This window comes from Panthera uncia (genome assembly GCF_023721935.1).
Source record: "Panthera uncia isolate 11264 chromosome A3 unlocalized genomic scaffold, Puncia_PCG_1.0 HiC_scaffold_11, whole genome shotgun sequence".
In the NCBI taxonomy this organism is placed as follows: Eukaryota; Metazoa; Chordata; class Mammalia; order Carnivora; family Felidae; genus Panthera; species Panthera uncia.
The window spans coordinates 42,137,268-42,160,317 of NW_026057578.1; the positions used below are offsets into that span (position 1 = coordinate 42,137,268).

A 23,050-nucleotide genomic window follows, 5' to 3' on the forward strand; every position below is an offset into this window, starting at 1 on the left:
AGATGCACATAAGCATGAGCACAGGCGAGGTGTGAGACAATGGGGAGTGGTGAGGACTGGGGCATGAATGCCCCAGTAAACTAGGGGTACAGTGTCACCCAGCCATTGCTAATTATTGTAGAAATGTTGAGTGCTGTGTTGAGAGATCTGCTTTTTCACACTAGGCCAGAAATGTTTTTTTTTTTTTTTTCTCCTTAAAATGAAATCGACTGATTTAAAAAAATACCATGTGAACCAAATCAAGTACTTCTGCAGGCTTTCGGCTGCATGCGTTCTGGCCAGCAGCCCCTGGCCCTCTAGCTCTACTTTGCTGCCTTCCTTTCCCTCTTCTCCAGTGCTGACAGACAACGACCGAGCGTCAGAGACAAAAAACCTTCACAATCCTGAAAAGTGATCAAGAAATTGTTGAGGAAAAAATGGCCTTCAGGATACACTCCTAAAGAGTTGCTGAAGCTGCAAGGTGCACAACAGGAAACAGGAAGTCCTGGAAAGCCCACCAAAGAAGAGACCTCATGTTTGGAATTTCACAGCCACAGGCTGCAAACAGTGGGGGTAAATGGTGTCACCAGACCCAATCCTCACCCCAGGGAGGGAGCTTTTTGCCTGATGACACTCCAAACAAACCAAGAGGATGAGCCACTTCTTTTCGCTGCCCCTGGACCAGAGTCCACGACTTCCGGGCTGCCAGCCCAGGCTGGGTCTGACTTCAGTGAGGAACCCCAAGAGAGTTACTTATTTGGGTGTGGTCAACTTTTATCAGCTAATTTTGATGTGACTATCACATTCCCAGTCCCCTGCACAGATCCTAGCCCCCCTTAAAAGGAGCAGTGATGGAATTAGTGAACAGAACACAAGTATAAGAAGGCAGGTAAGGGGCCCTGGGTGGCTCTCTCAGTTAGGTGTCCTCCTCTTGATCTCGGCTCAGGTCATGATCTCATGCTTCGTGAGATCGAGCCCCATGTCAGGCTCTGAGCTGACAGCATAGAGCCTGCTTGGGATTCTCTCTCTCTCTCTCTCTCTCTCTCTCTCTCTCTCTCTGCCCCTCCCCCACCTCTCAAAAATAAATAAACTTGACAAAAAAAAGGTGAGTCGGGGAAGGTGGGACAAGAGGAAGGAGGGAACAGAAGGGGAGAGGTCAACAAGCCCCCCTCCCTGGCATGACCACTGCCTCCCAAATCTTTAGACCCTCGGGTAGGCTGGGTCCAGGCTTGCCAAGGGCTCAGAAGTAGAGATTTGCCCTCCATTGGGAGCAGGGGAGGGCAAGAGGGTGGGGATTTCTTAACAATCATGAAATCCAAATTCTGACATTAGGGCATTTTATTTTATTTTTTATTTTTTAATGTTTATTTTTGAGAGAGAAAAAGAAAGAGAGCGTGAGAATTGGGTAAGGGCAGAGAGAGAGAGGGAGACACAGAATCTGAAGCAGACTCCAGGCTCTGAGCTGTCAGCATAGAGCCCGACGCAGGGCTCAAACCCACGAACCATGAGATCATGACCTGAGCCAAAGTTGGACGCTTAACCGACTGAGCCACGCAAGTGCTCTAACATTAGGGCATTTTAAAGAAGGGACTAAGAAGAGATTGTTCTAAATGCCTCAGCATTAGGTTTGAGGAAAAAAAAATCACTCATCACGGAACACACACACAATTTCACTGTGGCTTTCTAAATAAGCTCTCTGCAGGAACAGGATTTAAGGTACTCATGACAAAAACTCCACAGCATGTGCTCCCCCCGTGGTGACTACACCAGCTGCAGGCTATGACATTTACTTCTCCCAGACTGTCACCTTTATCGCAGCTGTGACCGCCACAAGCCAACTCTGAGGTGGGCTCATGGAGCTTTCAAATCCTGGGCAAGTGGATTCTGACCTCTGGCCGCGGGTTCTGATGGCGTGAGCCACAGCCAGGCACCCTCAAGAGAGGCTGTCCCAAATTAGCCTTTCCAGGAACACACTCACAAGCAAGGTATCAAAAAGGACACTGCACCCTGTTCAGTCCCGGAAGGGATCCAGTGGGTGGGAGGGCAGGGACACAAAGGCCTGGAACGTTCTACCATCAACTTCCATTTCTTGGTGGGCATCGACCAACCAAAACTCTGGGTCCTCACGAGGAGCTCTCAAAACTTCGCCGACATGGACACATTCAGGTACAAAGATCACATTGTAATCAAATGTATTTAATCTATTCAGATGACAAAAATCCTCTGAAACACTCCCCTCCCTCCCCCGTCCCCCGCTTCTTCAGAGGCAGTGTGAGACCAGGGGTCTGGGTCACCCTGGTCTGGGTCGCTCCATAAGTCCCAGTGGCTTCTCAACAGCTGTGTACTCAAAGGGCGGTCTTCCATGGAGCTGCTGCAGGGTCACCACGCCGACACAGTCACCAGGCTCCCACAAAGCCGGGTCTGTTCCCCGCTGAGCACTGTGGGATTGGTGCGGCCTTGCGGTATAGGCAGAAAAGCCAAGGTTGAAAAATGTGCCTTGAATCTTACTCAAGCTAGGCAAATACGGGATACAAAAATATACCCTCTGTTAGGAGCACAGACTTGAGAAAAAGCTAGCTCGGGAGAATATTTTTCCTCCGCAGCACACACAAACGCATGTTTGAGAGGAGCACAAGTGTGTCTTCCAAGTTGTGCAGAACGGGTTGCTCTAAAAAGGAATTACATCCCCACCGCTAATTCCTGAGTTAGAATTTCTTTAAAAGAAATCTTTCACAGGAAAATGAAAAGCCCTAGTCTCGAGAAGTAATACACTGAAACATTTACGGCTCAGGCCGTATTGCCACAAATGGCAAAGAAATCTCAGCGAAAGCCAAGCCAGCCCGCTGCTCAGCAGAAACGTCGTGGGGAGATCCCACACTCACCGGGGTGATAACGCCAGCGATGCCTTCCAACTGTGCTCTCGGGACCAGCATTCTGGGTGCTTCGCTTCTGAAATCCCCACTGTCCTAAAAGGACCCCCAGTAGGAATGTCCCCCGGGTTTTCCCATTGGGCCAGGCCCAGCAGGTCAAAGAATGAGGCCAGATGTGTGACCACCCACATCTTGTATGGACTGACCACAAAGGACCTGTGTTCTGTCAATTCCAGAAACTTCTGTGAAATACGTGCTTTCACTTACTATTGCTAGTACTCTTGAAAGCGTAGAGCAGAGGGGTGTCTGAGTGACTCAGTTGGTTGAGCATCTGACTCAACTTTGGCTCAGGTCATGATCTCATGGTTCGTGAAGTCAAGCCCTGTATCGGGCTCTCCGCCATCAGCTAAGAGCCCACTTTGGATCCTTCGTCCCTCTCTCTCTCTCTGCTCCACCCCTGCTGTGTCTCTAAAATCAGTAAGGGTCTGGAAAGAATGTCTTTTCTTCTGTTCCTAGGGGGTAAGGATTCAGGGAACAAAAGTCTGTGGAGGCCCTGAATTCTTTAGACATGGAATACATTTACCAGCTCGTGTGGCCCAACCAACGCAGTCCAATTTGGCCAGTTCAAGCCAATTTGGCAATTGAGACTTGGGTAAGTTTTGTGAAGATACCCTCAACAGCACCTCTGGGGCTGGATCTCATCACTAACCATCTGCTCTGTCATGGGCCATATGCAGGTGCACAGAGAAGCGTGGGGCAGGGATGTGCCCGGTGGATGTCAAAGAGATCTAGTTTCCAGACACCCTTCCTGGGCACAAGGTGACCAGCCAGGCAGGTACAAAACTAAAACAGAGCGACAATAAATCAGAGACCCTAGCAGATATGGCTGCATCAGGACCACCATCACCTAATTTGTTTAAATATTGTAAAAAATATTGTGACCACCCATGTCCTACCACTCAAGCTCTTGTCTCACAGGGACTCTGAAGCAGTGTTGAGCAGGGTGGGAGGGGGGGCTTACTGGTCTCTTCTCTGAGTTTCCACGTCTGTTAGATGCTGTGTTGACTGTAGGTTTGTAGCAGAAGCATTTTATGAGGTTAAGCTATCTTGTATTCCTAGTCACCTCTTATTTTCTTCTTTTTTTAACAATTGGGTACTGAATTTTAGCAAATGCTTTTTCTTTATCCCTTGACATTTTCTCTAATCTGAAATGGGTTGAATCATAATAATATATATTCTAATGTTAACTCACAGATGGTTCGTATGGTATAAACGCTTCTTGATGTTGGGTCCTTTCTTTTTTAATGTATCACTAGTTTGGTTTGTTCACTTTTTTCATGTGAGATTTCCATGTGTGCTGCGGAGTGAGAAAACCTAGGGATCATTCTCATGACCCCGTCTTTCTGTGATCTTGGTAGCAAGGTCACTCGAGTCTTACAAAATGAGCTAAGGATGGTCCCTTTCCCCTCTCTTCTCTGTGGGTTTAGAAGAACTTGCCTGCAAAACTGTCAAGATCTGGTGTTTCTAGATCTGTTCCTGGCGGTGGGGGGAGGGGGTAAAGAGTTAACTCTTTCTGCTAATTTTATTTAACTGCTAATTAACTGCTAATTTTATTTTAACTGCTATTTTATTTTTCCACTCGGTTTTATGGAGATATAACTGTCACACAGAACTGTGTAAGTTTGGGGCACGTGGGTGGCTCAGTCGGTTAAGTGTCCGACTTCAGCTCGGGTCGTGATCTCGCAGCTCAAGAGTTTGAGCCCCACGTTGGGCTCTGTGCTGACAGCTCAGAGCCTGGAGCCTGCTTCAGATTCTGTGTCTCCCTCTCTTTCTGCCCCTCCCCTGCTCACACTCTATCTCTGTCTCAAAATAAGTATTAAAAAAAAAATTAAGGGGCGCCTGGGTGGCGCAGTTGGTTAAGCGTCCGACTTCAGCCAGGTCACGATCTCGCGGTCCGTGAGTTCGAGCCCCGCGTCAGGCTCTGGGCTGATGGCTCGGAGCCTGGAGCCTGTTTCCGATTCTGTGTCTCCCTCTCTCTCTGCCCCTCCCCCGTTCATGCTCTGTCTCTCTCTGTCCCAAAAATAAATAAAAAACGTTGAAAAAAAAAATTAAAAAAAAAAAAAAATTAAAAGAACTGTGTAAGTTGAAGGTGTACAGCATAATGACTTATGCATATATTGTGAAATGACTACCACGCTAAGTTCAGTGAACCTCCATCATCTCATACAGAGACCAAAACAAGGCAGAAAAAAAAAAGGGGAAAAACAATTTTATCTCTCGGGAGAACTGTTACTCTCTTAACTTTCAGACGCCCCACACACCAATGTTAGCTGTAGTCGCCAGCCAAGCCGTCTGGGACCTCCCTAGCACTCGCTTATGTTGTTAACTGGGAGTGTGCACCTTCTGACCACCTTCCTGTGATTCCTCCTACTCCTGCCCTTGGTGACCGCTGGTCATCCCTTTTTCTAGGAGACTGGTTTTGGGTTTTTTTTAGATTCCACATATAAGTGAGATCACACAGAATTTGTGTTCCTCTGACACAACACATTATGTTTCACTCAGCATAACGCCCTCAAGGTCCATAAGTGGCAAGGTTTCCTTTTATGGCTGAATCATAATCTATTGTGTGTGTGCGTGTGTGTTCGTAGCACAAACTTCCTTATCCACTCATCTGTCAATGGACACTTAGGTTGTTCCATGTCTTGGCTGTTATAAATTGCTGATTCAATATCAAGGATGATTCCAAACCAGCTTTTGGGTTTGTGATCCAGCATACATAATTTTCATTATTCCTTCCTCTAATCTCTATTGGTTTATTCTGCTCTAACTTTCCAACATGGACATTTATTAATTTTCAGGCCTTTCTTTTTTCTTACAGCAAATATTTAAGGCAACAAATTTCCCTCTTAGTACTGTTGTAGCTACATACTACAAGCTGCAGCACACATACTCACTTTTTTCATGATTGTTCAGTTGTCTTTTCTAAATCCCATAAGATCTCCTAGACTCATGAGATGGTAGTGACCTTAACTTCCCTAACACATGGGGGCTTTAAAATATCACTGAGTTCTTATTTAACTGTGTTGTCATCAGAGAATCTGTTCTGGGTGATATAGAACAAAGCTTTTAGACCTCTAATCAGGATATGGAGACACTAATAATTTTTTACATGACCTAGGACACAGAAACATACATACGTATGTGTATATACATATACACAACACTTTCATGAAATAACTCAGTACTAGGACATGTGATACATCAGTATTTTCTATACTATTAAAACATCTGAAAAGGTTTTTCACAATAAATTAAATTCATTTTGAGTCTCACAATAGGTTGGGCCTATACTCTAAAAAATACTAATTGAGGGGCACCTGGGTGATGCAGTTAAGTGTCCGATTTCGGCTCAGATCATGATCTCGCGAGTTTGAGCCCCGTGTCAGGCTCTGTGCTGGCAGCTCAGAACCTGGAATCCACTTCAGATTCTGTGTCTTCCTTTCTCTGCCCCTTCCTGGCTCATGTGCTTGCGCGCTCTCTCTCTCTCTCAAAGAATAAATAAACATTAAAAAAAATAAAAATACTAATTTAGATAATGATATTTGGTGAGTTTTGCTAGACTGTGGTCAACTTTTATAAATACACGTGTTCTCTATGGAGTGAAGGGTTCAATGTGTATCCTTAGCTTCAGCTTAATACCTTCTATAGACCATTTTTGGCTAATTCAATCTAATAGCTATTGAGAGCTTTTAACATTTCCCACCACGTATCATGTATTTATCAGTTTCTCCTGGGAATCTGTCAATTTGGGCTTTACTTGAAGGCCATCTCATTAGGTGAACATCAGATCAGCATTGTTACATCTTCTTGATAAAGTATCTGCTATTCCCCACACTCCCCCCCCCCCCCTTACATAGTGACCTTCTTTATCCCTAATAATGAACTTTTTTTTTTTTTTAACCATTAAAGTCTAGCTTGTCTGATTATTTAAAAAGTTATACCAACATTTGGGAGGTTAATACTGACCTAGAATCATTTTCTATTCTTCACTTCCAACCTTTCTGTGTTCATATGTTTTAAGTAGAACTCTTAAAAATAGCATAAAGCTGGATTTTATTTTAAGACCAGTGTAGCAATTTGTCTTTTTAACTGGTAGGTTTAATTCATCAATGCCTATTGTGATTTCCTATATAATTGGACGCAATGAAACCTTGATTTTATCATTCCTATTTATAATACTTCCTTGCTTATTCTCCTCCCACTCCCTTTATTTCTGCATCCTATCAGGCTATTTAGGTTTTATCTCCTTTTCCTCTATGGTGTTTAGAAGTTATACATACTACTGCTACTCTTTTCTTTTTTTTAATGAGTACTGAAATTATAATTAAAATGTGTTTTACTCTTCCATTTTCCTAGCATACATACTTGACCTATTTCCCCGATGCCTCCAGCCACTTCCCCAACAGCCAAAGAACTGTGGAAGGCCTGAAGTCTGGTGCCCATCCATCTGACATGAGCCCCTTTTCCGACTTGGCGCACCCCGCTTCTCCATCACACACACCCCAGAATGACTCAAACGACCCAAAGCGACTCGTCTCAGACAGCTCATGTTTGCATTCCCCAAATGTTTACCAATTTCTTTGTTGACCACTGCTTCTTGCGCCTCACTCCCTTCTTCTTGGGTCATTCCAAAGTACATCCTTGACCAGCTCTTTCAACAAGGATCTATTCTGGATCAACTTTCTCAAGTCCTCATAGACCCGCAATAATATCGTTATTCTACTCGTGCTCTTCATGAGTGATTAACAGAGTGCAAAATTCCCTGCTGACTGTCCTTGTCTCTTACCACTTTGAAGATACTATTTTATCTGTCTTCTAGCTCTTTTGGGGGGGAGGAGGAGTCACTATTGAGAAACATGCTACTGATCTGTTGTTCCTTTATGACATCTTAAAAAAAATCTCTCACAACTTTTAAGATTCATCTTTGGAGTTCTAAGGATTCAACAAAAATATTTTTTAAGATTATTTATTTTGAGAGAGAGAGAGAGAGAGAGAGAGGCAGAGACAGAGAAGCCCAAGTAGGCTCTGTGCTATAAGCCAACACAGGACTCAAACTCACAAACCGTGAAATCATGACCTGAGCCAAAATCAAGAGTTGGACACTTAACTGACTGAGCCACTCAGGCACCTGTCAAGAAAATATTTTTAGGTGTATATCTTTATTTACCTTATTCAGGCTCATTGTGCATTCTGAGGTTGAGGGCTCATGCTTTTCAAAAATTCCAGAAAATCCTGGGCCACTTTGTGCTTAGAAAATTTTTTTGCTCCTTCTCTGGGGCAGAACTCCTAATCTGACCTCAAGCTCTCCATGCTGCCACCTGGGAAAACTCCTCAGACATACGTTCCATTTCACCAACAGTCTCTTCAGCTGAATCTAAACAGCTCTGTAATCAGTCCTTTGAGTTTATCTCTTTTCAAGTTGGCCTGTTTTTTTTTTTCTGGTGTTATTTTTTCCATTAATGTTTTTCATTATCTACTTTTATATCTTTAATAGCGATTTCGTGTCACGTCTTTGGTGGGACTTTATCAGAGGCAATCCTGTCTGGGGTGAATAGTGGGCTTGTGTCAGAGCTGTTTAATCTTTGTTATGACGGGGCCCTCGGAAAGCAGCAACCTCGGACTAACTTTTACACAAGGCCTGGGCTTCCTATAATAGATTCTCAGGAGACTGATGCCCCCCCCACCCCCACCACTGCCCCAGGACAAAACAGGTAAGTTTCTATGTCATCTCCCCTGGCTGCTAGTCCGTCCTTTCATTGAGGGTGCGCGTTTCACACGAGGGTGTGAGGGGGGCTCGGGTCCTACTCCCCACTGATGAACCCCTGTTCCCATCTAGACGCAAAAGCCAAAGACCCAGGTGACTCAGGCTGACAAGACCCCACCCACACCCCATGGTCAGTTTACTTCTGGGTCCCAGTCATTTCCCTCACCCTTGGTTTACAGCTTTGGCAACCTCTTTTATTACCCTGCAAGCCCAGCTAAGCTTTTAGAGAATGCCTATGAACTTTAACATTTCTAAATGTCTGGAGAAGAGGGTTTTCAGATCAACTCATCTAAATATTAAGTGTAATTTCTGATTTTTTTTTTTTTTTTTTACCCAGAGAAAGAAAATTTGGTTGCTAAACAATATATTCTGAAATAATTTATTTCATGAGTTAAGGGAATGGAAACGACTTAATTCCCACTTTAGAAAAACAATGCTACTCATTTTAAAGAAAGATGAAACACTAAAAATAGAAATGTATTCTATTATAAGCCTTTGCTTATTCATTGGCTATTTCAGATTCAGTTTCTACGCCTAAGGAAAAAAAATAAAGAATTGACATGTTTTTGTGTTTCTCCAAAATAATGGTCTTTGGAAAAGTAAGTACTTCAAAAGGCCTAAATCTTCTGAGAACGCACAGGAAGCCTACAGGCCTCACCTCATCAATGAAGACAACATGCCTACGAGGCAGGAATCCAGAATCCTGACTTCTCAAAACGACAGCAGTTAAGATGTGCTGGCCCATGACAGAATTCGTACTGTGACTGACATCAGGCTCCCAGAAAGCAGGGACCGGTCTCTTCCGCACTGTGTCCAAGCAAACCTCAGCTCATCGACACTCCCAAGTGCTCCGTGAACAAAGGCCATCAGGACAGGAGTCGCCATTTGTATGGTTATAAAGATCACATCCAACCAGAAAAGACCCGGTATCCCCGGTAAAGGAAAAGAATGTGTGCTGGTGGTTTTGCACACCTTCGCAAACAGTTAGTTCTTGGTTCTTCAGAGTTTTCCCACTATTGCAAACGTGGTCTCTGTTTCATTTTGTTTGCCGCTGGTTGATTTCTGTAGGGTGACTTCTCCCCCCAGCAACTTTTGCCTAATTCTAGGGACACATCCTTAGATTTTTAAAAACATTTCCTAGGTATATAAGCATACTGCCTATGAATCACAGTTTTGTTCCTTTCTCCCCAGTCTTCCTGTCTTCGGCTTCACTTTCCTTGAATTTTTCACAGGGTAGGCCCTCCCAACACTGTGCTAAAGAGAAGGAAGGATCCAGGCATTCCAGTTTTTCCTGATCCCAAAGGCAAGATTTAGGTATGCTGCTGGTTAGTACGGTGTTTGCTACAGACTTTTTGTAGAGAGCCTTTTATCAGGTTCTCGGTTCTCTTCTTGGGTCAGTGTGGATAAGTCATATTTTCCTAGAAATTTATATATGTTGTCAGAACTTGCAAAACTCTTGCCATGTTGACATGGAAAAAAAAGAGGTCTTCTCTGTATAATGCGTGGCATGATCCCTCCTCTGGATCCTTCAGATATTTTTAATAAGCATCTACAACACTGGTTTTACTTATTTTTACTTAGCACATGTTGCTCGTTATAACCACTTACCTTTTTAATGTCAACCACATCTGTAGTAAAGTCCCACTTTACATTCTTGAGAGGATTTGTGCCTTTTCCTTGATCAATTTTGCTTGATATTTGTCAACATTACCTATCTTTTGTGAGAATGAAATCTTGGCTTTGTTGGATTCATCTGCTATGTATTCACCTGTTTTTGGTTTCATTTATTCCTTCTCATCCATATTTTCTTCTGACTGGTTTTAGTATGTCTTTTTTTACTTCTGGGGGAAGATGCTTACTTATAACTCATTAATCTTCATCTTTTCTTTTCGGATGCATGTATGTAAAGGTACACATTTCCCTGTAAACAATACTTTAGCTACATCCTACAAGGCTGGATGTGTAGCATTTTCATTATCACTCACTTCAAGACATTTTCTATCCCCCTCCCTTTTTTTTGGCCTACAAGTAAGTGCTAGAAGCATAGGTTTACAAAATTTCCAAATGCATGAAGATTTCCTATTTCTTTTTATTCATATTTCTAGTATAACTGTGCTCAGATTACCTGCTCTATATAATCCCAATCCTTTGATATTTGTTGAGACTTGAAGGCCCCAGATATGACCAATCTTTGAAAATTTTGAAGTCACGTGTGTACTAGCTGGCTGCAATGTTTTATTTATATATAGTCATAGAATTTTGTTCAAAGTTCCAATCCTTGCTGATTTTTGTCTGCTTAACTGTCAATGTCAATTACTGATGGGATGTACTAAAGTTCTTCACCATGACTATAGATTTGAACACTTCTTGTAGTTCTGCCAATTTTGTTTTAGGTATTTTGTGACGAAGTTAATAAGATGCACCCAAAGTGAAAACTGTCGAATCTTTAAGCTGAATTAAACTTTGATCGTTATGAAGTGCCCTTTCTCTGTACAACACTTTCAGTGAGTGTTAACGTCTCTTTTATATACCAGTAATACAACACCAGTTTTCTTGTTTTTTTGTTTTGTATTAAGTAATCTCTACACCAAACATGGTGCTCAAACTCATGACCCCGAGATCAAGAGTCCCTTGCTCTACGGACTGAGCCTGCCGACTGCCTCAACACCAGTTTTCTTTTAGTAGAATTTCTATAATGTATCTTCTTCTATCTTTTTATTTTCAACCTGTCTTCTGTAAACAGCACAAGAGTGGACTTTAAAAAATCCAGTATATCTTTATGTTTTAACTGCATTATTTAATCAATGTATATTAGATATGAATGCTGATATATTTGAGTTTAACTCCGTAATCTTATTTTGTGCTAGTTTCCCACCTGTCCGCTCTTCTTTTTGTTTCTAAGTCATCCCATTTTCCCCCTCTACTACTTTAGAATATACTGTTTCTATTCTTTAGTAATTACCTTTAAAAAAGAACATGGCAGGGTTTGCCAAGTTCAAAGTTAAATGAGCTTACCCCTTCCACTAGCTCTATTACTCCTTTTGTCTTCAGTGTTACTGTTTTCAGTATTTAATCCTATCCTTTTCTCAGTCATCCCCACCCCACGCCACATGTTACTATTATTCTTCCACATTTGTTTAGAGTGGCCCAAATATTTACCACCTTCTTTATCCTTCCTTGCTTGTACAGCTTACTCTTTCTATTTGGCATGACTTGCCTTCCAAGAACATCCTCCAGAATTTCCTTCGGTGAGGGCCTGTCAGTAATTACCTGTCTTAGTTTTCTTTGTCTTAAAAGTTATCTTGAGTTTTTGATTTTTGTTTTTCCTTTGGTTCCTGTATCATTACACTCTACATATGGGTGTTTTTTCCTTTTTTGGATGAGTGGCTCATCTATTCTTTAAAACCCTCAGACATCATCTTGTCCAATACTGGCTCTGGCCCATGATCACTCACCTCTCCTGGAACCCCAATTAAACACACTTCTACCCTCCCCAATTCTTAATTGGTCTTACAAATTATTCATTTGGTCCTCTAAGATGAAATCTGTATATTTTCTTCTGCTTTATCTTTCAGTTCACTTATTCTCTTCAGTCTGTTGGTTTTATTATTATTATTTTTTTGTTTTATTTATTTTTGAAAGAGAGTGCAAATGGGGGAGGGGCAGAGAGAGAGAGGGCCACACAGACTCCAAAGAAGGTTCCTGGCTCTGAGCTGTCAGCACAGAACCCAATGCAGGGCTTGAACTCATGAACTGCAAGATCATGACTTGAGCTGAAGTCGGACCCTTAACCGACTGAGCCATCCAGACGCCCCTAGGTTTTTAATTACAATTATTGAGCTGCTCATATCTAGAAGTGGTAACCTGATTCCTTTTCCAAATTTGCCAGGTTGTTTTATAGTTTCCTTTCCCTGTAGGTATTTTTGATCTTGTCTATTACTTTAAGTATAGTGAGAGGCATTGTTCAAAATCTGAGTCAACCCCTCTACTGTCTCATATTTTCACGAATCTGTTTCTGCTGGTCCTCTTTCATACTGCTCTGCATTCTTTGCGCATTTACTTATTCTTAACCAGGAACTGCTCACTTCGTTGTGAAAATTACACATGGGGATTCACTAAGCCCGGAATAAAGGGGCGGTCCTTCAAAGATCTGCTCATCTGTTCACTTGCAGGATGGCCCAGAAGGACAGTCTTCGTCGACTCTGAAATAAAGAACTTTAAAATTGGCTGGAGAATTTCCTCCCACTTAGGTCACGGGATCTGCATGAGGAACCACTCGTGAGAACGAGTCCTCAGGAGGGGAATGGGCTTATTTCTGGCTCGCCTTCACCCTGACGGTGTAGCAGTCCTCCGTGGTTGCAGTTCTGAGGGGTAGGGTCCTCCATCATACTGCCTCCTGTGCCCAGAGATGCCATCAAAATTCAGCGGTTGCTCCCTTTGCCAAATGCCCTCGGGGCCGTGTTTGCTGTCCAAGGCTACTCCTTTCACCGAGGTTTTGGCCTCCTATCTTCTAAGAATAAACAATCTAAGTGTCCATCGTTAGGTGAATGGATAAAAAAAAGATGTGGTCTATTTTACACACACACACACACACACACACACACATTCCTCAGGCAAAGAAAAGGATGAAATCTTGCCATTTGTGACCACATGGATGCACCTTGAGGATATTATGCTGAATGAAGTAAGTCAGACAAAGAAAGCCAAATACCACATGATTTCACTTGTAAGTCATAATCTAAAAAACAGAAACAAACTGAACTAAACCCAGATTTCAGCTATGAAGAACAGAGTGGTGGTTACCAGAGAGGAGGGAGGCTGGGAGTGGGAGGAGGTGACATGGGTGAAGTTTGAACCAAGAGGTACAAACTTCTAGTTATAAAATAAATGTCAGGGGGATGTAATACACAGCATGGGGAATACAGTCAATAATACGGTATTAACTTTGCATGGTGACAGATGGTAACTAAACTTATCGTGGCGATCAGTTCCCAACGTATACAAATCACTACTGTACACAACAGAATATTGTAGATTATACTTAAATAAAAAAGAGTATTTTTCAAGCCATTCCCTGCTTTTCAGAAGATGCTTATTGTTGGCTGTGTAGCACCTGCCCTGCCCCACCCCGTTCATTAGACTGGTCCATCCCACCCAGTCCACCCCATCGCCAGAGCACAGTGGCCCCTCACTTCTCTGGGCTACTGACTCTTGGCACTGTTGGACCAAAAGACATTGCCATTTGGCACCCCTCGCCAAATGAAATCCCAGCCAATCAAGCTCTTAAAAGAAAAATGAGATCATCCCTGCTGCAGGACAGGAGGGCTGGTTGTGCCAGGGAGACTTCCAAATCCAGCTCTGGACAGACATCCAACCCCCAGAAGAGGGGAGCCTGCAGGGTGTCCTTCCACCACCAACTGGGGCCCTGGCCAAGGATTCTCCAAGGTGGGAGGGTTTTCAGGTTAGAAATGCGTGGTCAGGGCTCAAATGACTTCTGGTACTCGACTGCTGGCTCCTTTGTTTTTAAGAAATCCACTCAATACTCCAACACTCATTACATTACCTGGGGGCGTGGATCTGATAAAGAAATCAATCCCCGGATCAGGGCTCTCCCTTCATTTAACTGCTAAGAAGAGTTGCTGCCTTTCTACTCAGATTTGTGGTTAAGAGCACTTGCTCATGGGCAACAAAACCTGACCCTCTTCCACAAGCCTTTTGCAAAGGCCCACCACGTATTAACGAATTTCCTGGCCAGACGCTCCCATCTCTGTGACCAAGGGGAAGTATGGGATGAGTGAGTTATTTCTTAGGAATAGCAAACTTCATTCTGGTTCCTTTTTAAAATCAGCCATTGTATCATATGTCCCCAGCCCTCCTGTACTGCTGGTGGGAGTAGAAATGAGTACCTGCACCTTGGGAAGAAGTCTGGCCTCTCCTCTAAAGGTGAGGATATGCCTCCCTGTGGCTCATAATCCCACTCCTAGGTACAGACCTGATGGCCATGTAGATAAGCGGTCACCACAATGAGGGGCAGGACTTTATACTTCGTAATATAACATCTCCTATATTATAAGCCCCCAATCAGAAACTGTCCAAGTACCCATGCAGAATGAAATGGGCACTGGTGATGGACTCACAAGCCGGAGTACTACACAACAATGACAATGAGCTACGAGGCCGACAGCACAGATGACTCCCACACACAACATCAAATGAAAGACCCAAGAGAGCACGGGCCGGGCTTTGTGATTCCATTTACCTGGAGTTCAAATTCGATGGAGCAAATCTGCGTGCCAGAAACCAGCAGCGCAGCTACCCCTGGGGACAGGCAGCAGCTGGAGAGGGCAGAAGAGGAACGTGTGGGGGGATAATATTTCCTGATCTGCTGGTTAAACAGGGTGATCAGTTTGTGGCAGTTTAAAACTGGGCAGTGGACTCACAACAGAGCACTTTTCTGTGTAGGTACTTTGCATTACTAAAGAGTTAAAAATATATATGCCCACTCTGGTAGGAAAAACTCTATCACCCGGAACTTGAAGGAGGAGCATCCTCAGTGCCTGGAGTATCTGTGACACAGTAGCTGCTGCCACCTCCCAGACCTCTCATGGGCGTGGCCGCGTTGCTCCCACCAAAGAGGTGGGTAGCTGGGGTGGGGGGAGGGGGGAGCAGGAAGGCAGTCACCTCACAGTCTGTGGCCACGCCTACTGTGCTGGCCGCCAGACAGCATTGAGTGAAAAATCAATCCATTCAGGGGTGCCGGGGTGGCTCAGTCGGTTAAGTGTCTGACTCTTGGTTTCGGCTCAGGTTGTGATCTCGTGGTTCGTGAGTTCGAACCCCACATCGGGCTCTCTGCTGTCAGCGCAGAGCCCACTTCAGATCCTCTGTCCTCCTCTCTCTCTGTTCTCCCCTGCTCATGCGCACATTCTCTCTCAAAAATAAACATTGAAAAAATGCAAAAATAAATAAATACACACATACGTAAATACATAAAATAAAACTGTTCAGAATAAGGCTCCAACTTAATAAGCTCCCAACTTAACAGGGAAGCAACTTAACACAGAAAACGGTGCCTGGGCTTCGGAGCCGTGGCTAAAGTTGACCTTTTCAATGTCCGCTGACACATCACTGTAAGATTTCATTAAAGGTGTCAATAATTCATTTATTCTTCAGCACTGACCCCTTCGTTTCCTCAATCACTGTGATTGCTACTAAATTCCAAAAATTACTTGGTTTTTTCCCCCTTCCTTACTACAAACATCTAGAATTCAGAAAGAAATTAAAGTGTATTGCACAGAAAGAAGACTACATCGAATTCCTATTCAGGATGACCCTTAATTGAAAAGAAAACAGTTTTGATGGAGTTGAGTGGTACATTCTAACCACTGAATGAGAAGTTCCAGAAAAACATCCCACCTGGGCTTAGGGCAGAACAAGCGTCTCCACCGTCCCAGGTCAAACAAATAGGCCAGATGTGCCCATCAAAAAGGGAGAGGAATCGGGGCACCTGGGTGGCTCAGTCGGTTAAGCGTCTGACTTTGGCTCAGGTCATGATCTCACGTTTGTGAGCTCCAGTGGCATGTCAGTTGGCACAGAGCCCACCTCAGGTCCTCTACCCTTCCCTCTCTGCCCCTCCCTCACTTACATGCTCTCTTTCAAAACTAAACAAAAATGAAAGAAAGAAAGAAAGAAAGAAAGAAAGAAAGAAAGAAAGAAAAAGGAAGAGAGGAAGGAAGGAAGGAAGGAAGGAAGGAAGGAAGGAAGGGAGGGCAAGGAATCCAGGATCTACTTTTCATGTCTCTGCCAAGAAGCAAAGCAGAAGAGCTGGGGGAGAAACAAAAGGATGGGGGTAAACCTGGGACAGACTCTTACCAACCAGACCACCTGCCTGGACCATCTTCTCCCACCTCCCCTGGTTTCCACACGCAAGTGCTCAAGGAGAGTAACCTCCATGCGGGAGGTAGCAGGTTAACCTCATCAGTTCCTGTACTCCTCGAAGTCTGACTAAAAGAGAGAATAAAATGCCAACTACAAGAAAAGAATTTTCCTCCTACCACTAAGGAACACTCTTGCTCACTAAACACAAAATCCACCTCTTCTCAGAGCAGAACCGTCACATTGTTCAAAGCAAAAATAACATTTTCTTTCCTGGTGAGCGTGTGGTCGCTGATACACTCAGTTACTCCCTGAAGCCCCACTAATGCTCATCAGCCACAGAAGGAAATCAAGGGTGCTTGCTGTGGATTCTCCTCCAGGAACTGCGGAGCAGCTGGGAAGGACCCAGAGCTGGTGAGGCACCCTGACATGGATGGGGGGCTATGAAGGGACAGGGAGGACTGAGATTAATATAACTGGCCTGGGGGTACCTGGGTGGCGTCCAACTTCAGCTCAGGTCCTGATCTCACAGTTCGTGGGTTTGAGCCTTGTGTTGGGCTCTGTCTTGATGGCTCAGAGTCTGGAGGCTGCTGCAGATTCTGTTTTTTCCCTTCTCTCTGCCCCTCCCCTACTTGCTCTCTCTCAAAAAATAAACATTAATATATATATATATATATATATATATATATATATATATAATGTAATATATATAATGTGTACATATAACTGGCCTGGAAGCTTATGACACCTGGGAGAAAGCCAATGCCCAGGCCTTCCACTTAGGGTCACTTCAAACCCCTGGACTCTGTGAGCAGAGCAGGATCATCCCCATTCCAAAGTGTTCCTCCATGAATGTTACTGTCAACCTCTCAACTGCAGCCAGGCTGGAGGGAATCCAAAAATCACTTGGCTCTATAATATGTTTTTGTGTTTTATATCTGATGCTCTAGGAATCCTGACTACTTCAGGCTAAACAATAATACATTCCTAGAACACAAGCACTAGAAAATCCTCTCCCCATTAGCTTGGCAAGGATGGGCATCCACTGTGTGCCAGCCACTGTTCCAGGCATTAGGGATACCAAGGGGAAAGAAAGCAGACAGATCCCAGCATTGGCAGAGCAGACAAAGTCAGTCCCACATGCAGCATGTCTGGCTGATGATAATGAAGGGAAAGAAATACAGAGAAGCAGGCCAGGGAGCAGGGGCGAGGGTGGGGATCACTAGGGGCTGTCACTTTAAGTAGGGAAGAAGATGGGGGAGAGCAAGTCCTGTGGCCTTCTAAGAAACAGCGGCCAGCTGCGTGGACAGCAACAGCACATACAAAGGCCCTGAGGCAAAAGCATACAGATTAATAGGCCAATGTGACTGGAGCAGAGGACACAGGCAATGGCAGGAGTGAAGCCACAGTGAAAGCGGGGCCCTTGGAGGCCACTGTGAAGACTCTGGCCAAGGAGGGTCTCAAGCAGAGAAGTGCTAAGAAGGCAGGGGGTGAGAGCTAGTGAAGTAATCTAATCCACAGAAGAGAGGGGTCTGGACCAGGGTAGTGCCAGTGGAAGAGGGGAGAATGGTTGCATTCCTGCTCTGTTTTGAATGTGGAGGTTTGCCGCTGTACAAGATACAAGAACCAGAAAGCAAATAATTAAGGATAAACCGAAGTTTGTGGCCTGAGAGATGGAGCCATCTGGCCTAGCTTCGTTTTACATGAAGAGGCAATGAAAGCCCAGGGAGGACAAAGTCATGTCCAAGCTCACATAGCTTGTTTCTAGGACCAGAACCCCAACTAGCACTTCTCCCTCTGCCCCAAACTGCAGCTCAGTGGGAGACAGTAGTGACCACTCAGGTCACACCCGGATGCCCTCCAACTCCTCTATGCTCTCAGACGCCGCAGCAGACAGTGCCCCCTCGGAGACCACCGATACTAAGCACGGAATGTAAACCAGGGTAGGAATGCTGGTGAATGAACCACGAACCAGAGAGGATGACCACAGCCCCTGCCTGCCATGCAAGAGAACAGACCTGCTGTGCTCACACACTCCCATTCTCCCAAAAGAACTCCCAAATCTAGACTTTAATGAAGAAATTCTCCTTTAGAAGGCGGCTCAGCTGTTTAACAACATGAGGTTGGCCGAACAAATCTCATATGCAGGCCAAGTTCAGCCCACACAGGGCACCATCCTGGAACCAGTCCCAAGACAGCCTAAAACAGACCTGGTTCACTCACACCTTGACCAGGGTTAGGGCATGGAATTAAAGGTTTCAGTTTAAGATGGACTTTTAGTCCAACTTTTCAGCCAGCAGATGACATTCATTATTCCTATAAATAGCTGATAACTTCTAAACCAACCTCAGTGGACCTCCTCTCCCACCGAAAAGAGAATATGCAGCTGCCCATCATTCTGGGTTCTTTGTTAACTTTGGCTTTACCTTATTCTCTGTGGAGTACTAAGATAAGCCCCTTAGAACAGCCAAGAATTCAAAAAGTCTTCCCAAATACCGTCCAATGATTCTTTCGAAGTTATACAGAGAACAGAGTCCTGCAAATGACCCAGGAAACAATTTATGCCAGCCAACTATGAAAACACCAATACACTGCTAGTGTAAGGTTCAGGGACCAGCAGCTGTTCCAATCTTGCCAAAATAATCGAACTCAGATGCAATACTTTGCTCACAAATCAAAGTTGCTCCCATTGCTAGACAGTGGGAGATACGCCACTCAAGGCACTTAAACATATTAGATGTGTCCGGTTTTTACCTGTGGGAGTCCGGTTGCCAGTTTCAGGAGACTCATCAGAATTTGTCTGCCCAAGAAAACAACCTTCTAGGAAGTCCCTGAGTTAATTTTCTATAATGCTGGATGGTCCTCTTGCCCACGCTCTCACTTAGAATTAAATATTAACTTTCCCTACAATGCTGTCTGCCCAATACCTATTTGGCTTGGTTTGACCATTTTGATGCTGTTGATAATAGGTAAGAACTTCCCCAGGGCAGGGCCACTATCTGTTCTGCTCCCCCACCCACTTTTTTTTCTTGGTATGCAATTTACAATGCACACAAGGAGGCAGGAATAAACGTTTTCTAAAGGCGATTAGGGTGAAGCCCATGAACTGCCACTAAGTCAACCGTTTTTAACGTATAAAATGGGGCATTTTATGTGGTTCGACATAATATTCCTAAATGATCAAGAACAGAGACTTGAATGTTTAAAGAATTCCAGCTACCTGGAACTCTTAAAAAGAAAAAAAAAAAAAAAGAATTCCAGCTATCTCCAGACCAGCATTGCCCAGGAGAACTCTCTATGATAATGGAAATGATCTAAATCTGCACTGCAAACGTGTGGCTACTAAGCATTTGAAATACAGCTAGTGTGACTAAGCCATATTTTACTGGCCTCATTGTAACTGTCTTCAGCTTAAACAACTCTATGCAGCTACTGTATTGGACAATACAGTTGTAGACGACAGTTTGTTTTTTTTTTTTTAAGTTTATTTATTTTGAGAGAGAAAGAGAGGGAGGGAGAGGGAGAGGGAGAGAGAGAGAGAGAGAGAGAGAAGCCCCACCAGAGGAGGGGCAGAGAGAGGGGGACTGGGGATCCAATGAGGGCTCTGTGCTGACAGCAGAGTGCTCGGTGTGGGGCTCTAACTCCCAAACCGTAAGATCGTGACCTGAGCTGAAGTTGGACGCTCTACTGACTGAGCCACTCAGATGCCCCTAGATGACAGTTTCTTTGCACGAGAAACAGGTCTCACTCATTTATATTTAATGTTTGAAGGCCCAGCATGCAGGAGACACTGCATAAAGAAATGAAAAATACCTTTTTGCACTGATCACATTTTCAACTGGCTGTCTACCTTTCTTCCTCTGAAGCTCTTAATTCCAATCTTCTAGATCCATGTCTTCCCTTGAGTAGTTACTATCCCAGTAAATGTGGAATTACAGGACCCTGTGGGTGAACATTCAGAAGGCCACGCCCACACTGCCCAGGAACTGGGCAACAGGAACTGGCCTGACAGCCACCTGACCTGCTGGGCCTCCACATTTCCAGCAGTAGAATGGGAACAACACCTTTTCTATGGAATGAGGTTGTGCAAGGCCTAGGTACACACTGAAGTTGTGGACTCTATTACTAAACAGTAAACCTTAAAAACCAAACTGGGCTCAGCTTGAGTTGTCCAATAAAGTAGTTGGATAACTGAGAGAATATTGACAGGTATGGCCGTCTACCAGTCAACATTCAACATGTTACAGGCCAGGCCTTAACTACAGTAGACCCAGGATGTACAGATGGATAGCACAGACTCTTCCTCTGTAATTCGGACTGACCGTTATTTTTTCCCTCCTGAAGCAAGATTTTAGGGCAGAAAACTCTGCTATCTGGAAAGAACTTTTGAGTCCCTGCCTATGTGTCATTCATTAGCTAAAGTTCCCAGAGATAAAAGAACAATGAGTCTGGGGTCCTGACACTTTTAAAAGGTGTCCTTGTTACATACATAGTAAGCCAATATTCCAGTTAAATCATTCCCATTCAACCACTTAGACAGAATTTGGTACTGTATAATTATTGCAGCCTGTTGACTCTTCAGCAAAGAGCTTAATTGCTCAAATGTGACTCAATGACTTGGATTTATCTAAAACTCTCCCATCACCAAAAAAAAATATTCATACACCAAGGTACCACTCTAACTTCTAAACTCTTTATAGATGTTGAGAGGCTGATTCCTAACTACAAAAGAAAGGAGTCCTGTTATAGCAGAGTGCTTATGGCTCTCCCCACTGGCCGTCCTCTGCTTCCAAACCCCAAGACGCCTCACTTGTCCCCATCCCAGCCGCCCTGCAGGCCACGTCTGCATTGCTCCAGGTTAAGGGAAAACTTAGCCTAGTAGGAGGTATGCCCCCACTTTTCCTCCTTTGCTTAAATAGAGAAGGAAGTGGTACCTCCAGGACCTTAGAATCGGAAGCTTCTTTTCTGGAAGGGAAACAGGTTGGCAGCCCCTGGTGGAGCTGACCTTTAGAAAGTTCATGAAGTAATTGAGACATCACCACCATAGGCAGCATGCTGCAGGATCACCAGGACCTCTCTGGTGTCAGATTAAGAGGAAGTTAAGAGCACACACAGAAGGAAAGTGTAAGGAGGCAGGCAGAGACAGTAGGAGAAGGCTCCCCAACTGTGTAGAGCTGGCATAAAATGTGCAGCTGTCCCTCCTAAGACTACGAGAAAGAAGACCCAGGTCTCTAGAAACACTCAGCAGCCAGAGTTCTAAAGAGGTATCTAGCCTAGGATGTGAGGTCCTAGTGGGCCCACTTCTTCAACCTCCAAAATATACCATCCAGATGCCCCCAGCCAGCACAATAAGCAAACAGTGGTGGGAGGCTCCCAAGCACCCTTTAAAGTTTCATTTCCTTGGTGCTTCCCAGTCTCTGCTGACCTCCGACCTCCAGGAGTATTGCCAAACTGCCGTCTGTTTGCACAAGGTCCTAATTTTTCCCAGCACTTGTGGGGGAGGCTCCTCTGACCATGCGGTGAGAGAGTAGGTGGTATCTCTCCAGGCTACAGATAAGGAAACCCAGGTTCGGAGAGGTTAAGGGGCTTGCGCAGGGGGTCTGTAAGAGAGGCATCGGTTGGACCCTGGGACTTATGCGAGCCTTCGGTCTGTGGCAGGCGGGCTGGAGTCAGCCCCAGACTCCACCTCCCTCTGGTGCCCCACAAGCCCCTAAAAACTCATCCGAGCATTAACAGGCAACACTTGTTGGCTATTCCTTACGCGTGCTGGGTCTTCACAGCTTTTCTCTTAAGTAGAAATGATAAGCAACCCCGTTTTTCAGAGGGGAAAGCGGGACACCCGAAGTGAGGCAGCTTGGCCCTGGTCACCCTCAGAGCTTCAGGGATTTCAAAAGCCCACTCCCTTAACCGTTATACCACAATAAGCTACCATTTATGGTCTGTAAGCTGGGGAAGGGTCCCTGACGCTTCCCGGACGCCCTACTGGAAGCGCGGACCCCAGCCCGTCTTCCCTGCCCCAGGGCGCGGACTGGGGAACCCGGCGGGCTGGGGCGAGCGCCAGGCCGGGTGCCAGCGCGCCCCGGCCCGCTGGGCCGGAGGTGCCCGCTTCCGCCCGGGCATGGCACCCGCCGGGCCATTCATCGTGGCGCGGGCGGGGCGGACCGGGCAGGGCCCGGGTGGCCCCGTCACCCCGCTGGGCGCCCTCGCGCCGGGCTCCGCGCGGCCCGGCCGGGAAAACGGTGCCCCTAGCCCCGCCGCCAGGGGGAGCAGGGAGCCGCCGCCCGACTCCGGGAAGTTGCCATTGCGGCCGCTCGGGAGTCCGGACCCCGGACGGCCACGGTGCTCTCACGGCGTCCCCTGCAGCCCCGCGTCCCGGGCCCGCCCTGTCGGGGGCCGCCCGCCCCCCGGAAGCGCCTCCAGGCCGCAGCCCGCAGGCGGGCGTGCTGGGCCCGCGGGCCCCCCATTCAATCCCGCCCTCCTCCCCCCCGACCGGCCCCCGCCGCCC

General features: G+C 45.4%; 1 protein-coding gene across 4 annotated transcripts in view; it reads right to left on the minus strand.

Annotated features, from left to right (window-relative positions):
• RRBP1 (ribosome binding protein 1) overlaps nucleotides 1-23,050 on the minus strand; it is a 64,592-nt gene that overhangs the window by 40,689 nt on the left and 853 nt on the right. The gene's annotated exons all lie outside the window — the stretch shown is intronic.